Source organism: Cryptotermes secundus, unplaced genomic scaffold (assembly GCF_002891405.2).
Source record: "Cryptotermes secundus unplaced genomic scaffold, Csec_1.0 scaffold1184, whole genome shotgun sequence".
Lineage (NCBI taxonomy): Eukaryota > Metazoa > Arthropoda > Insecta > Blattodea > Kalotermitidae > Cryptotermes > Cryptotermes secundus.
The window spans coordinates 577,762-592,396 of NW_019734331.1; the positions used below are offsets into that span (position 1 = coordinate 577,762).

General features: G+C 42.2%; 1 long non-coding RNA gene across 1 annotated transcript in view; it reads right to left on the reverse strand.

Annotated features, from left to right (window-relative positions):
- The window catches only part of LOC111868697, a 33,991-nt gene extending 20,207 nt beyond the window's left edge, over positions 1-13,784 (reverse strand). Inside the window, exon 1 of the long non-coding RNA XR_002843547.2 lies at positions 13,646-13,784. This is a non-coding gene — a long non-coding RNA (uncharacterized LOC111868697). The remainder of the gene's footprint in view (positions 1-13,645) is intronic.
- Positions 13,785-14,635: the final 851 nt, after the last annotated feature.

Sequence of the window (14,635 nt, forward strand, 5' to 3'; positions counted from 1 at the left end):
AAGAGGAATATAAAGGACTTAAGAAATCAACCTTCTTCAGCAAAATGATCCAACTATCCAGTGAAGTCAAGTACCTTGGACTAATATTAGACAAGGGACTGACATGGAAAAGCAGCTGGACAAGGTTATCAACAATGCCTATAAGGACTTCTGGACAAGCAAAGTCAAGTTTGGGAAAACTTGGAGAAAGAAACCAAACGTGATGATATACTTGATATACACCATGGCTGTAAGACCATTAGTTACCTATGCTGCTACTGTATGGTGGCCCAGAGATAAACTCAAAACAACCGAGGCAGAACTTAACAAATTGCAAAGGATGGCCTTTTGGGTATTACAGTAGCAATGAAAACAACTTCAGCAGCTGCAATTGAAGTCCTCCTTGGACTCCCCCCACTGCACCTGCAGGTGGAAGTGGAGGCCTAGGTAGGAAATTACAAACTACATTGCAATGATCAGTGGACACCCAAATCTGAAGGTTTCTGACATGTATACATGACTCAGGACATGATAAAAGAACCCATCCAACAGATGGGATCTGATAAAATGATACTGAGACATGTCTGTGATAAACCCTTCATGATCGGATTTCCCGATAAAAGTGAATGGAAAAAAGGGGCTTCAAGCCAGGTAGCTGGGGGACTAATCTGGTACACAGGTGGCCCCAAGGCAAATAATGGCAATGGAGCTGGGGTGTATTGCCATGGCACAAGGTCAAAACTTAGTTTTAGCCTTGGGCAGTACACAAGAATATTCCAGGCAGAAGTGTATGCCATTAAGGCATGCGCAGTTGAGAATCCAGATAGGAACCATAAAAACAGAACCATTTACATTCTATCAGACAGTCAAGCTGCAATTGAAGCACATTTCAAATACCAGATTACCTCAAAACTGGTCTGGGGTTGCCATCAGCCCCTCATACAACTGGTCAAACATAACAGAGTTCAACTGATATGGATGCCAGGTCATGAGGGTATTGTTGGTAATGAAACGGCAGATCAGTCGGCAAGAACAGGATCTGGACATCCGTTCAAAGGCCTGAACCAGCTTGCAAAATCTCAATTGGATTTTCCAAAAAAAGCCCTCAGAAACTGGATAAACGGAAATCATAAAAAATATTGGGAATCCATAACTGGACTTAAACAGGCAAAGGGACTGATACTAGTGTCCTCTGCCAGAAGAGCAAAGGACCTGTTAAAATTAAACAGAGCCTAATTAAGATGGGTGGTGAGACTACTTACAGGACACTGTCACCTAAAAGGACACCTTTTCAAAGTGGGATTGAGAAATGACTCTACTTGTCAAAGGTGCCTGTAAAAGATGAATCAGCCACACACATCTTATGTGATTGTGAGGCCATAGCTTATTTAAGATTTTGTCATCTGGGTCAGTTCTTTATAGAACCAAGTGACTACTATGACGCCCCCAGAAACAGAGTCCTTCATTTCATTCAAATTGTAAGACTGGTAAATGGTTAGTCAAGAAAAAGGGAAACACAAGAGATCATTGAATGTTGCAAAGCAAGGACCAGATTATTATGGCCCACCCGCTATGCATTCATTCATTCAATCAAGTGATGAACGCGGCTAAGGATTTCATCAAGATATTGCAGCCATGGAGAAGAGGTAAAGAAGGAAACTGCTGGACTGTCACCAGGGAAGCTCCAGAGTTAGCCTATAAACGACAAGCCAAGCGAAAACGCTCAGCATAAGACTGCCTTCATGCAAAACTCTTGACAGATTTATGTTTCAACACTGGCTATAAAAATGTAGGTAATACAATACAGATCACTTATTTCTGAACTGGAGCTAAGGATTTTTTATGATCATATTTTTATCATGTTATGCCAAAATGGATGTAAAAAAACATAAGTTGAAGGCATTTGCAAACTTGCTATCAAAATTTGTTGAGCAGTGCAATTTGTCGAACTTGGATCTTGGTAAGCAGTATTCTGGGATGTGGCACCGTATAGATATTGTGTTAACCGACATTTCGGAGGAACGTATCGCCTCCATCTTCAGGGTAGAAGAAAAAAGAAGAAAATCCGCAAGCAAAGAACAAGCGTGAGCAGCTGCAGATAGACTAATGTTGAGAATAAACCCAACTGTATAAGAGCAGGAAGGGAAGGGATAGGGGCTACATGGGAAAACAGTAGAAGGGAGAGGGGAAGGGTCTTGGGAGGTGGGCCAGCAGGTAGCTGGCTGGATCAGGTATAGAATATTGTGTCAAGGGAAAAAGTCAAGGTTAATGGGAGGATATTAACCCTAATTTAGTCACATTGCAGATTTTCCGAGTGGATTTGGAACACAGAAGTGAACTGAAGGTAACAAAGACCGGAGTCACACTGGAAAGTTCACGTGTCAGTTTGGCCAATTTACTTGGCTCAAGAGATAATGCTTCTGACTTGCATTCAGGAGGTGCTGGGGTTCTAATCTCGGCAGGGACACTGTCTGTCGTATTTTTTTTCTTATTCCCTCCAGAAAATTGCTAGGATCTACCTAAACCAGGCCACGACCGCTTCCTTCTACACCCTGTCCAATTAATTATCACCCTGCCATTCGATGTTACATAGTGTGAGCTTACTTCCTGCGTCTTAAACACATCGAGCGGGCACAGTCTTATCTGCGCGTTCTCAGTTTCCTCAGTTTTCCTCTATAAATGCTGATATTTCGTTCCTCTGTACTTCCTCTTCCGATAAACAAAGCAAATACTGCCGGTGATTAGCTCGTCATGGCTGTCCTTTTCGTGTGATTACCATCCCTCTTGTGTATATTTTGCGCCTCCCCCCACCCCATTGGGCCTTTGTCTATATCTGACGTATTGTCCAGGGTCGATAATTGCGAGGGTGGCATCATCCTTGAATACACACTAAATTTAAACTAGTATTATAGGAATGTGTCCGGTCTAGAAAACCGAGATTAACGGCCGTGGGGATTCATTGCGCTGACCACGCGACATCCTCTATCCGCTAAAGTTGGCACTAACTTCGCCGACAAGCGGCTGTCGCTCGGTCGGTATAGTTCGCTTGCGGACTAAAACCATGTTTTTTTATTGTAGGCATATGGAATTAAACAAAAAAAAACAAATTTGTGAGCCTTGTAGCCCAAAAGCAACATAAATGAAACTTCATTGAAAGGGATAATTTCCATGCATAGCTAGCAATCCAGAACAGTAGATCTGGCTGTAATTATGACACTAGGGTGTATGCCGAAAAAATGGATTATACATCTAGAAGTATATGATCCATTGGATGATGTGGTGTTGAAAAGATCGACCTATGCGGTAGAGCAACGAAACAGATCGAAAGATCCAGATTTTGATATTGATGATGACGTAATTAGTAAAATTTTTATTTTGGGAACCATTCAATGACGTGTAGCGAAGCATATTTGAGCAGCAGCAATGTTTTGCACGAGGTTCAAATCTGAGCCGAGGTAACCGATTTTCCTTAACTTGAGTTTTCATCAGTATCTCCAGGCGAATGCGTGATAATAAATTCAAATAGTCTACAACCGCCTCCTTCTAAATCCATACATACCCACCATTCATGGTCATTCTCGTTCGATGCTGTATTACCTCTAGTTGAAATAGCACGGTAAATGGAAAATATTTCGATAATGCAAACTGGATTTAGGTAGCTTACTACTTAATCTGGCCGATCACAGTGGCCGCGCGGTCTAAGGCATAAAACGTCTTCACACGCTCGGACGCTTGGATCGTGAGTTCGAATCCCACTCAAGCCATGAATGTCTGTGTGCCTTCATTCTGTGTTTGTGTTGTTCTGTGTGTGGGTAGCGGGCTTGCGACGGGCTGATCCCCCGTTCAAGGAGTCCTGTGGCCGCGCCATAGCTCAAGCGGTTAGTCGCTGGCTTCCCACCGCGGCGGCCCGGGCTCGATCCCGGGTCTGGTCAAGTGGGATTTGTGGTGGACAAAGTGGCGCTGGGGCAGGTTTTCTCTGAGTACTTCGGTTTCCCCTGCCAATCTTAATTCCACCAATTGCTCCACAATCACCCTCACCTATTATCTGGGGCTGGTACAAGAGGCCAGAAGTGGCCGCAGTACAAGGGACTTAGTCACACCCCACTAGCAATAAAAAAAGGAGTCATATCGAATGTGTAAGGGATTAAAACCTAAAAAAGCGGCCAAGGTCCAACGAAGGGCTGTAGAGCCCTAGTTAGATGGATGGATGTATGGACAGACGGATAAACAGACAGACAACTTAATCAGGCGCGGGGTTATATGATTACTTCTGATATCTACTCTTTGGATACAGTATAGGGAAGTGTCTGGTTGTGATCTTGTTACTGGAAATACCGCGTCTGGAAATGTAGGGGAAAACCCACAAAACCAAAAGCAGAGTAGCCGACTCTGGCGGCTGGATGCGAACGAGACATATTGATTGGAAAATCGGATGCTCGGTCATTACAGTCCTGTACTATGACAAACCGGAATAATTTATGACAGTCTCCCCCATCACACTTTAAGAATGTTATCTTCGTATATAGGCCTATTACTTTGTGTTTATAAGCCTGGCAAAATGGCATGCGTATAACGCTGTAAACCTGTAACGCTGAACCTGGCAAGAAATCTAATATCTTCTTGATAATTTTACGTGAAACAAATGGAGCTCATATACAACTTTATTAACAATAGACACAAAACTTTTTGAGTTTCTCAATCCAACAATGTAACCAGTTTATTTCTATCTTCGTTATTTTCCGAATTATTCAAGATCAAAATGTGTCAGGCCTTTTGTAGACACCCTGTATGTGCTATTCCTTTTCGTATCGTAAAGCGAGCATGAAAGGGCAGTTTTCCAAGGTACATACGAGTCCGCTCGTAGATATATGAAGGTCTTGCACGAAGGAACTGCTTTTAAGTTTCAAGCAAATTTTGTAAGAAGAGGGTGAAGATCAGAAACGTATAAAGCATTTGTCCTGATCCGAAAGATGTGCTCTTTCAGGCGAAATATATTCAGTATTCATTGCGTTCTGGCACGCGGTAACGTAGTTGGTTGAGGCACTATGCTACAAGTCAGATGGTCGCTAGATTGAATCCCGATGAGGTGGATTTTTTCAATTGACCAAATCCTTTCTGCCGCACTATGGCCCTGGGGTCGACTCAGCCTCTAACAGAAATGAGTACTAGGAATATTCCTGGAGGTAAAGAGCGACCGGCTCGTAAGGCTGACAACCTTACCGCCATCTGTGAGCCGATTGTCTAGAAGATGTAGGAACCTCAACAACTCACAACCCAATGGGCCTCCACGGCCTGTTACAGGGCTATTAAAAAAAAAGTCATTACGTTGTAGAACAGAATCTGAAAAATGTTCCGAGGGTCAACGGTGTCCCCTATTTTCAGAACAAGGACGATACGCGCACTAGGGGTCCAGACTCGTTGGTTTCCCGGAACCAGCTTTATCCGTCACACGGAATTCATCGTCGTATCGTATTGTTCAACCAACAATGGTCTACCAAGTAATGATCGATTTCATTTCCAAGGTAACGTATTCAAGGCCAATTGTATATGCTGTCTTTGCACACGCTTGTTAAAAATGTTAAAACGTATGTGATCCGGTACTACCAACAGCCATTTCGAACCGAGATTAAGAATGCGTGGAGTTTTACTTCCTTTCCACCCCAGACGTTTTCATATCGTGATACTTAAGCACAAGGACAGTTGTATATTTTCCAAGTACATGATCGTGTTATAGCGAAGCTATAGAATTTTAAGAGGGGAGTAAGACGCGCAAATTCACAAATAATTTCTGTGATGGAATGCCGTCATTTAAAGCCATACGTATATTTGTGATCATCATGTTTGTATTATTCGTGGTACTGAATTAAGCATGAAGGTGCGATATCCTCCAAATTTGGAGGAAATAAGTCATTCGGTTTAAAAGAATTATTAGGAACACATGCAACGAGGTATTATGCCACAGACCTACCTTTCCTCAGAAAGAAAAGTATTGTCATATGTTAATTGACTAGACATTGGGTTTCGATTTGTAACTGGATTTATTGGACACTTACAAATCGTGATTAAAAGTAATTATAGTCGCCTCACTGGTTTACACACTTTACAATTCACTGTGGCACACGCTAAATCTTATATTTCACTAAGCGTTGCTACGCAACGGCTTCAAACGGTTGGGGCTCCTCCGCCAAGCTGCGACTGTTTCACAGTAACCTCAGACTCGGACTGGTCTGTCGGCTGGTTGGTTATATACTAATGATAGATTCCATTAAATTACTGCTGGTCCTCGCCAGCACAGTCATTTGAGGCTTCAGGTCCGTCGAGACTCTAGACCAAGGGTTTTTGTTCTCTCCTAGGCATGCACTTGTTTGAGAAATGTGTCCTTCTCTTCGACGAGGGGAGGGGTCGGTCTTTCTGTATAGGCGCTACGTTTGTTGTACCGTAGTTTCAGCACGAGTATATCCGCGCTGTCACGGCGTCCAGGTCACTATGGACTCTGTGTGCCCTTTGTCATTGCATCATTCTAAGTAACATTTAGACAGCATGTACACAGGAATTCCGTCAGTGCAGTTACGTGCAGCAGGTTATGCCTTAACTGAGTTAGGACTGGACTGTCGAAGTCACATTACGACGGACGGTCAGTCGGCAAGGCAGCCTTGATGTCGATCCCCATCTGGTGCCTAAGACCAAAGTCAAAGTTACGTTAAAGCTCGCGATTTACCTCCAATAAGTTCGTCTTGGCAACAAGCCCCTTGAGAATCACGAGCACAGATTTTTTTTTTGTTTCAACTGAACCGTTGCGGTCATAGTCCTTGTGTCCAAGCATCTTCTCTGACGAGAGCATGGCTGGCCTGAAGCAGAGTCAGAGTCAGAGTTACTTCACGACTGGTGGTGTACCGCCAATCAGTTCGTCTTAGCGACAAGCCCCTTGAGAATCACGACTGGAGATTATTTTTTTCAGCTGAACCCTTGCGGTCATAATCCGACGAGATGATGGATCTGTCGTTTAGAGTTGCTGCTGGCCCACGCCAGCGCTGTCATTCTCAGGTCCAAGTCCCGCGGAACTCATGACCACATTTTACTGTCTCAGATTCTAGAATCCCCCACCTGGAGGCCCCGTATTTATATTCCTCAGATACTGGGTTCCCTTTTCGTCGCCTCCTACTACTCGCAGGGCTATGGTGGAGTTGTTCGACCCCGCCTTCGCACGGGATTGGCCTAAGACCTGCCTGTAGGCTCTCCTGATATAGCCCCTGCACGGACCCAACAGAAAACACCGCCTTCAACAGTTCCTCTATTTTTGCCTGTGTGTATTTTGCGGCGGTCACGTGAGTTGGTTGCTGTGGAAACGTCTTTAAGGAGCTGTTGCCTAGCAACATGCATCTTCTCTGGTTCTAATATCCCGAATTTCACCAGATATGTCACACTATAGTAAATAGCAGGTAACTGATGGAATTGAACCCCTGGTTTTTGTGAACGTGTTTAGACATGCTTCAAGGTCAGTAACCAATTGACTACCATTATACCATGTTAGAAACTTTAAAGATTTGGGCCTCGGGTAAAACGATAAGTCTATAAAGGAATATTTAGCGCATGCAGGTTTCGATAAAGGTGCCGATATTTTAAGTTATCGGAACGCATTCCCAAGGCTCGTCTTGGAATCTGTATGCGTGGCACATTGTACTTTATCGAGAATTAACTTCAGTTCTTTCAAAATACAGTTCTCTTTCTTAAATTATGATTGCCGTAATGCATAAATGAGAAGTTATTCCTACGCACACGTTTGAATCAACAGTTATATTTAGTAGATTTTGATTGAAAATTCGTGCTGGCCAAACCAGAACGTACCAATGACATAAATAATACAAAATCATATATTTTATATTACTGGAACCCTCATAGCGGGTTTCTGAACACGTTCAACTCTACCGATAAAATATGATTTAGTGTTCTCAGCAGTACCACTAAGTGGAAGCACCAGAGATACTGAAGCTGTAGCTCACGACTTGCTACTCATAATATTACATACAAATGCTTTCATTTCCTTCAAGTTACTCCATTTCGGAAGGCCGTTCTGCGGACGAAAATCGATAATTGATGGCACCTTCGGTTTCACAAACTCACCCAACTTTATTCCATAATGTCATTCGTGAGTCCTTTTGAAATTCAGGAGAAATTGAGTTTGAATCAAAAGTTTAATCGAATACTCGTAAGTAACGTGTCTTATGTGCTGTGATGGACAAAAGAAGGAGAAATACAGACATAAATAGTTATTTGGCGTGGAGACAAAATGGAAAGGTAGAGCTAAAGATAAGGAAGAAAATGGAAAAAAGTATATAAAGTAAAAGGAGACAATGACTCTGGAAAAAGAAGAAAAAGGATGATAAAGGGAAATAATCATTAGAGGAACAGAGAAGAACAAGGGAAAATAAGATAATGGGATAAAAAAATGCAAGTTATGGAACAATTGAGAAAGACGGAAGGAACAGGAAGACATAAATAGACAGAAAGCAGGGGATGAAGAAAGGAAAAAAAAACGAACGGAGGAAGAAAATAAGAAGGATAACTCGAAATGTTATTTTTCCCCCTCACGTATTTTTCGCTTTCCCATGAAAGGTGCACCAGAACTTTCCGCTTTCAAAATTTCTGAATAAACCACAAATTAACAGTGAAACAAAGTTCTAAACCATACAAAACTAATTTTTCTTGCGGCTTCAATGAATATTTGACTTTCATGAGCATTAAGAAATTTGTTACGTGAGAAAAATATGTTTGTATATCTGCAGTAAGAGGGTAATATCTGTCTGATTAAGGGGGAGGAGGCACAATAGATCACTGTGGTCGCTGCAAGGGCCAAGAAGGTCCACCCCTTATACGTACATTCATTCAAGGGGGAGGAATGGGGACTGTCATTACTTACGTAATTTTAGCACAGTGACCCTACAGGATAGTGACGCAGCAAACTTAAATTAAACCTTTTCTTTGTCACTCATTCATTCTATCTCACAGATGAGTCCAGATATTTTGTCGTTTGTTTCACCATCAGAATTTCGTAAACTACCTCTATTAACAACGGTGACATAAAGAAATATTTGTATTACATTTCGCAGACTTGCGGACCTCACAATCAACGTACATGCATTTGCCTGTGCTTCGTAGGTAGGTGTTAAATATAAAGCCTAGCCTTTTACTAGAATACCCTACAGCGACCTAATGCGTGAATCCTACAACACATGAGTGATTATGGCTCGGCGGATTTGCTGCCCAGAGGAGAGTATTTCAGTTGTCCTGTTATCAGATTATCCACTCCACAGAGCAGCATCAAGTAACTGTCACTACAGCAGAATCGCTGGTATGATGCTGAAAAGAGAGCATCAGATTGGGAGAATGAATTCTTCATGTTCTCCAAAAATAAAGAATGCCTCGATTCTCAGACAATCCGGACAGAGCTCTATGCTATAACCAATTCCATCAGTTCTTCGTGAGAAGCTATTAGTTCGTCAGCTGGTCAATAAAGTACCAGGTTTTTATGGAATCCGAAGTTTCATACCGCGTTCCAAGCACTTCGCCCTGAACCGCTTGAACCTAGTCCATATTTTCAAACGCTTGCTTACTTACTTACGGAGCTGAGCCCTTCTTGAGGAGAAGCCAAATCTGCAGCTACTCAAGAATTTACTAGCATTTTAGGGAACCCGAAGGTTCATTACCATGTTCACAAGAGCCCTCCACTTGTCCATATCCTATTACTTCTTAAAATTCTTTTTAATATTATCCTATTTACTACGCATAATTCTCCCAAGTAGCATCTTCCATTCAGGTTTTCTGACCAAAGTTGAGTAAAACTTGTCTATATCTCTTTTCCTTATATGCCTGTCAACTGTATCACGCAATAAAATTTGGCCAAGACTAGATTTTAATATTAGTGAGTTCCACATTATGCAGTTTTCTGCAGCTTTATGTTACTCCCTTCTGGTCCAAATATCTTCTTCAGTTCCAGTACATGGAGACTCGCACAGAAACCTTTAATTCATGTGTTTATTTATTTACTTTTATATACATGCATGCACTGCACTGTCGCTTCGGTACCTAGATTCTGACGATAAATGCGAGTTAGCACACAGCCACCTGACATATTTTTATTCTTGAAAAGCGAAGAATAAAAGATAAAAAAATGAATCGAACATATTTTGTTCAATCCTCTGAAGTCTATAGCAGAAATACACGAGTAAATGTAGGCCCATAAACAGTGACAGTGATGGATTGCTGAATGAAGGGAAAAATGGTCGCGTAATAACCCGTCATTTATCCGGAGAAAGATCATAAAACGCCATTTCAGATGGCCTGTCACGGGTCTTAACTAAAAGCAGGCGTTCAAATCTCGGAGGTAGTGCAAAATTGCATATGCAGATTTGTTCCCTTAAAATCCGAGAGAATGGACTCCATTCTCTCTCACTCAACTGAAACAATGGAATCTCTATATATGGATCCTTACACATTTGTTAAAAAATCCCACGACATTATTTTAGGAAGTCCATGCGTGTACAACATATGCCCAATAAATTACAGGCCTACGTTTTCAAGGTTACAGCGTTTTGATTACTTACATAATCAAAATGTCTTCGTAATATTAGTTATATACTTACATACTTCCTGTCACTTTACGTTCATTTGTGCAAGTTCTGTGGAAATTCGCGAACTGTTCTTCACAGAAACCTATAGGTTTACGACAAGTATTATGGCTAATAATAATAATACATACTCTACGTTGAAAATTAATGCAAGCCACAGTAAGGTCCGCATAAACAGTAAACGCAATTATTTGGTGACGTGCAGTGGGTTCGAATCTCAACTGACCTGCTCATATTTTCCTCACTCTTCTAGTCATAATAGTACCCCACCGCTTGTTTCCACATTCTGTAAATTTGTCGATCATTGCTGTCCACATAAAAGCGTTTGTATCTTTAAACTACAATGCTAAAATAAAGATAAGTTATCCCTATGCTCACCGAATTAAGCACTACGCCATGAGAGCGTATGGGGAAGTGAAAGTGTAGATCCATATTTTCTTGACCTCGGCACTAGCTGGAGGTCAGTGAATATCTTCACGCCCCGGCCGCTTTACCCCCGGATAAATAGTCCCCAGTACCAATTTGATAGGATGTTGGGAGGACCCCAGAGCCGTTCTAGACGATTTGGAGAAGAGAAAATTCTTGACCCTACCGGAACTCCGACACCTCAGTCATCCAAGCCGTAGCCAGTCGCTATACCGACTGAGCTACCCCGGCTCCCTAAAATGGTAACATAGAGAGGAAATTTCTGGGGAAGAAACCACCAGTCGATATATGAATTTCTTTAAATTGATACGGGCGAGGTCGTTATTTGTAAGCTCTGTTGTTCTACCCAATGTAAATACAAGATATTACATGTAATTTTTATCCCCGAAAGTTACACTTGCATAATCGGATAAGCTTTAAATAATGCTGTATAAGTCATATCTGCGACTTCAAGCAGGCTTTCAACATAACTCATATAGATTAAGGTATTTCATTTACTCCAGCTGTTCTGCCTTGCGCTCTGGAGTGTCCCAGTTCGAGTCCCTCACGGAGGACAAGCTGTTGACAGTGTTTTAGCGATTCTCTTCACAACCTCTAGGTAAATATGGGATAGTCATTTAAAGTAAACGTACATCATAATTTTGTGTTCACAGTCCCTGCTTATTCGAGAAGTCCCGACTTTGAATCTCGGCTAGGAGACCGACTGTACTGACTTGGGTCTTAATGTTTCTTCAGCAGTCCCTCCAGGCAAATGCTTGAAAACATGCCACCATATTTTCTTTCACGCCCTCCATGGTACGCCGGGATAGCGTAGTCGGTACAGCGACTGGTTACGGGCTGGATGACTAAGAGGCTAGAGTTCGAGTCCCGGTAGGGTGAAGAAATTTCTCTTTTCCAAATCGTCCAGACAGGTTCTGGGGTCCACCCAACCTTTTATCCAATGGGTACCTGGGGCTCTTTCCTCGGGGGTAAAACGGCCGGGGCATGAAGCTGACCACTCACCTCCAGCTAGAGCCGAGGTCAAGAAAATGTGGATCTATACATCCACTCCCCCATACGCCTTCATGGCGTGTACTTAATTCGTTGAGCACAAGGATAACTTGACCTTACCTTCAGTACACCGTGGTCACCCTCGCATTTAACACCGTATAAACTGTGCAACTTGAAAAAAGTGAAGTGTTGTTGAATATCCCAAGGCTCGATCAACCAACTTGTGTCGACTTCATCCCCTAAACATCGTACGTAATCATCTTGTCATCCTACGCTATAAGCTACATAACCTTAGCGATATCATTAAATAAAACAGGAATCAAAAGAAAGCAATGTTGCTTCAAGTACAGGCTAAGGACCTATATTCAAGCACTGATTTTGATGCTGCAGTTCTGCCAACTGAGCAACGAGCTAATATTATAGAGTCTTTCTTTAGTAGCTTATAGTCCATCATGAAATTCATTTGCTTTTATGGAATCCTGAAGTTAATAACCCAATATTTATTCCTATCCCGCGCCAGATGAAACAATTCTACACCCTCGTACTCTGGTTAAGATCCGTTTTAATATTATCCTCCCATTTACGTCCACGTCTTCCAAGTAAGTTCTTTCCTTCATGTTTCCTTACTAAAACGTCTCTCCCAAGTGTGCTAAAGCCCTGCGCATCTAGTTTCCTTTTATTTTTATCATTCTAACAATATTTGATAAAGAGTAGGTGTACAAATAGTGTATTTTTTTTTATTGCTAGTGGGGTGGGACTAAGTCCCTTGTACTGCGGCCACTTCTGGCCTATTGTACCAGCCACAGATGATAGGTGAGGGTGATTGTGAAGCAATTGGTGGAATGAAGATTGGCAGGGGAAACCGAAGTACTCGGAGAAAATCTGCCCAACTTGACCAGACCCGGGATCGAACCCGGGCCGCCGCGGTGGGAAGCCAGCGACTACCCGCTTGAGCTATGGCAAATAGTGTAGCTCCGCGTATTGCAGCTTCCTGCCGCTTCCTCCTCCCCTTATTCCCTGCAGCTGTCGGAATGGCTGTCAGCTGCTAAATCAGATGGCATATTTCAAGGTCGGTGTCAATCAGCGGTCTGGGAAACCTAGTAGTACGTGTACCTGGTCGGCGTTGCTTTGGCTATGTTTGGTATTTATTGATTTACCCCTGTACGCAGAGCGCATGTCAGTCCAGTAATGGGAATGCAGAAGGGTGTGCGGGGGATGCAGTTTGCTGGAAGCTGCTACCGGCTGGGAGAATGAAAGAGAAAGAGATTGCCACTGTACGATTCTGTAAAATACTGCTTAATTTATCTGCCATAAACGCACAAAAGAAACTGTAGAATGGATCTGTTGTTGACCGTTTTAAAATGTATATTACAATACAAGCGGCACAAAAGAAGCACCAAGTATATAAGAAGAGGTGTGGAAAGTAATCACCGTGCCAACACACTCAGAGGCAATCTATAGACGGCATTGCTCAAACATTTTATTGGTATACTGCCAACACGTTTGTTTTTTTTTATCAAAACCCCAAAACATGCAGCTGGTCCACTATGCTGTGATACACCATGCAAATACTTTTTCTTCCTAATCTTTTTGAAATTTCAAAATGTCACGTTGAGCCATGTTACCTTTAACCGCTAGAAGACTGTCACCGAAGTCACCGGCAGTGTTGAGCTCGAATGGCGACCCCCATGTTTATTGTTTTCTCTTCATCCGCTCGTAAGCGATCAACACAACCTGTTCTTGGATTAGTTACGGCTTGCCACGTCCTTGTCGCCACATGTCCTTTATTCGAGACTGTCGCTAGAGTTCGCCCTTATGCGGTTTTAATCAACAACTTATCGACTGTAGTTATCGCGCTACACGCCAGAGGTCGCTTGGTTGCTCTCACCATTAGATCCAGTTGCGCGGTATATTCACACCCCCCTCTTCGACAACTCAGCTTGCTAAAGGGACGCTTTCCTGCAAAGCAATTAGCAGAACGAAACGTTATTGAACGAAATATAATTTTCCAGCAACTGAAAAGTTGTGATTAGAAACGACATGCGATAGTAGATACAAAAACAATAAAAGAAGAAATTTTTGTTTATGCATTTGCTATATCTCAGTCACCAGGAATTGATATTAAATTAAAATTAATTTATTTTGAGACGCAAGTTTCAAAAGCTGACAGTGCTCTGAGAGAAGTACACAGCACGTAACAAAGTTCGAGGCGGTAACTGCTTATAAAGTGTGTATGGCGGGGGGGGNACGTTGGTCGGACGTTTACGTGTGTCCTAACTCGAATTCTAAATAGCCCACCACCATCATTTCCTTCCAGAATTCTTTACATCTCTACCATTCACGAGAGCCTTTCCATCATATTCGACTCTGCTGGAACGTCACCGTCAGATATCTGAAAATCAGTTAGTCGGGACTCTAAGAACATACCTATGTCTTCCAGGTACATCTTAGCCATCTTCGTTCTTGGGAAACTTGTGGAAAATTGGCAAAACAACATGTAATTATTTCCTAAACTGCAACCAAAAATATCAGTTTCTATGTATTGGAAGAAAAATACTTCGCGAAATTTGGTTTATTTTTTTTTTTTTTTTTTTTTTTTTTTTTTTTTTTTTTTT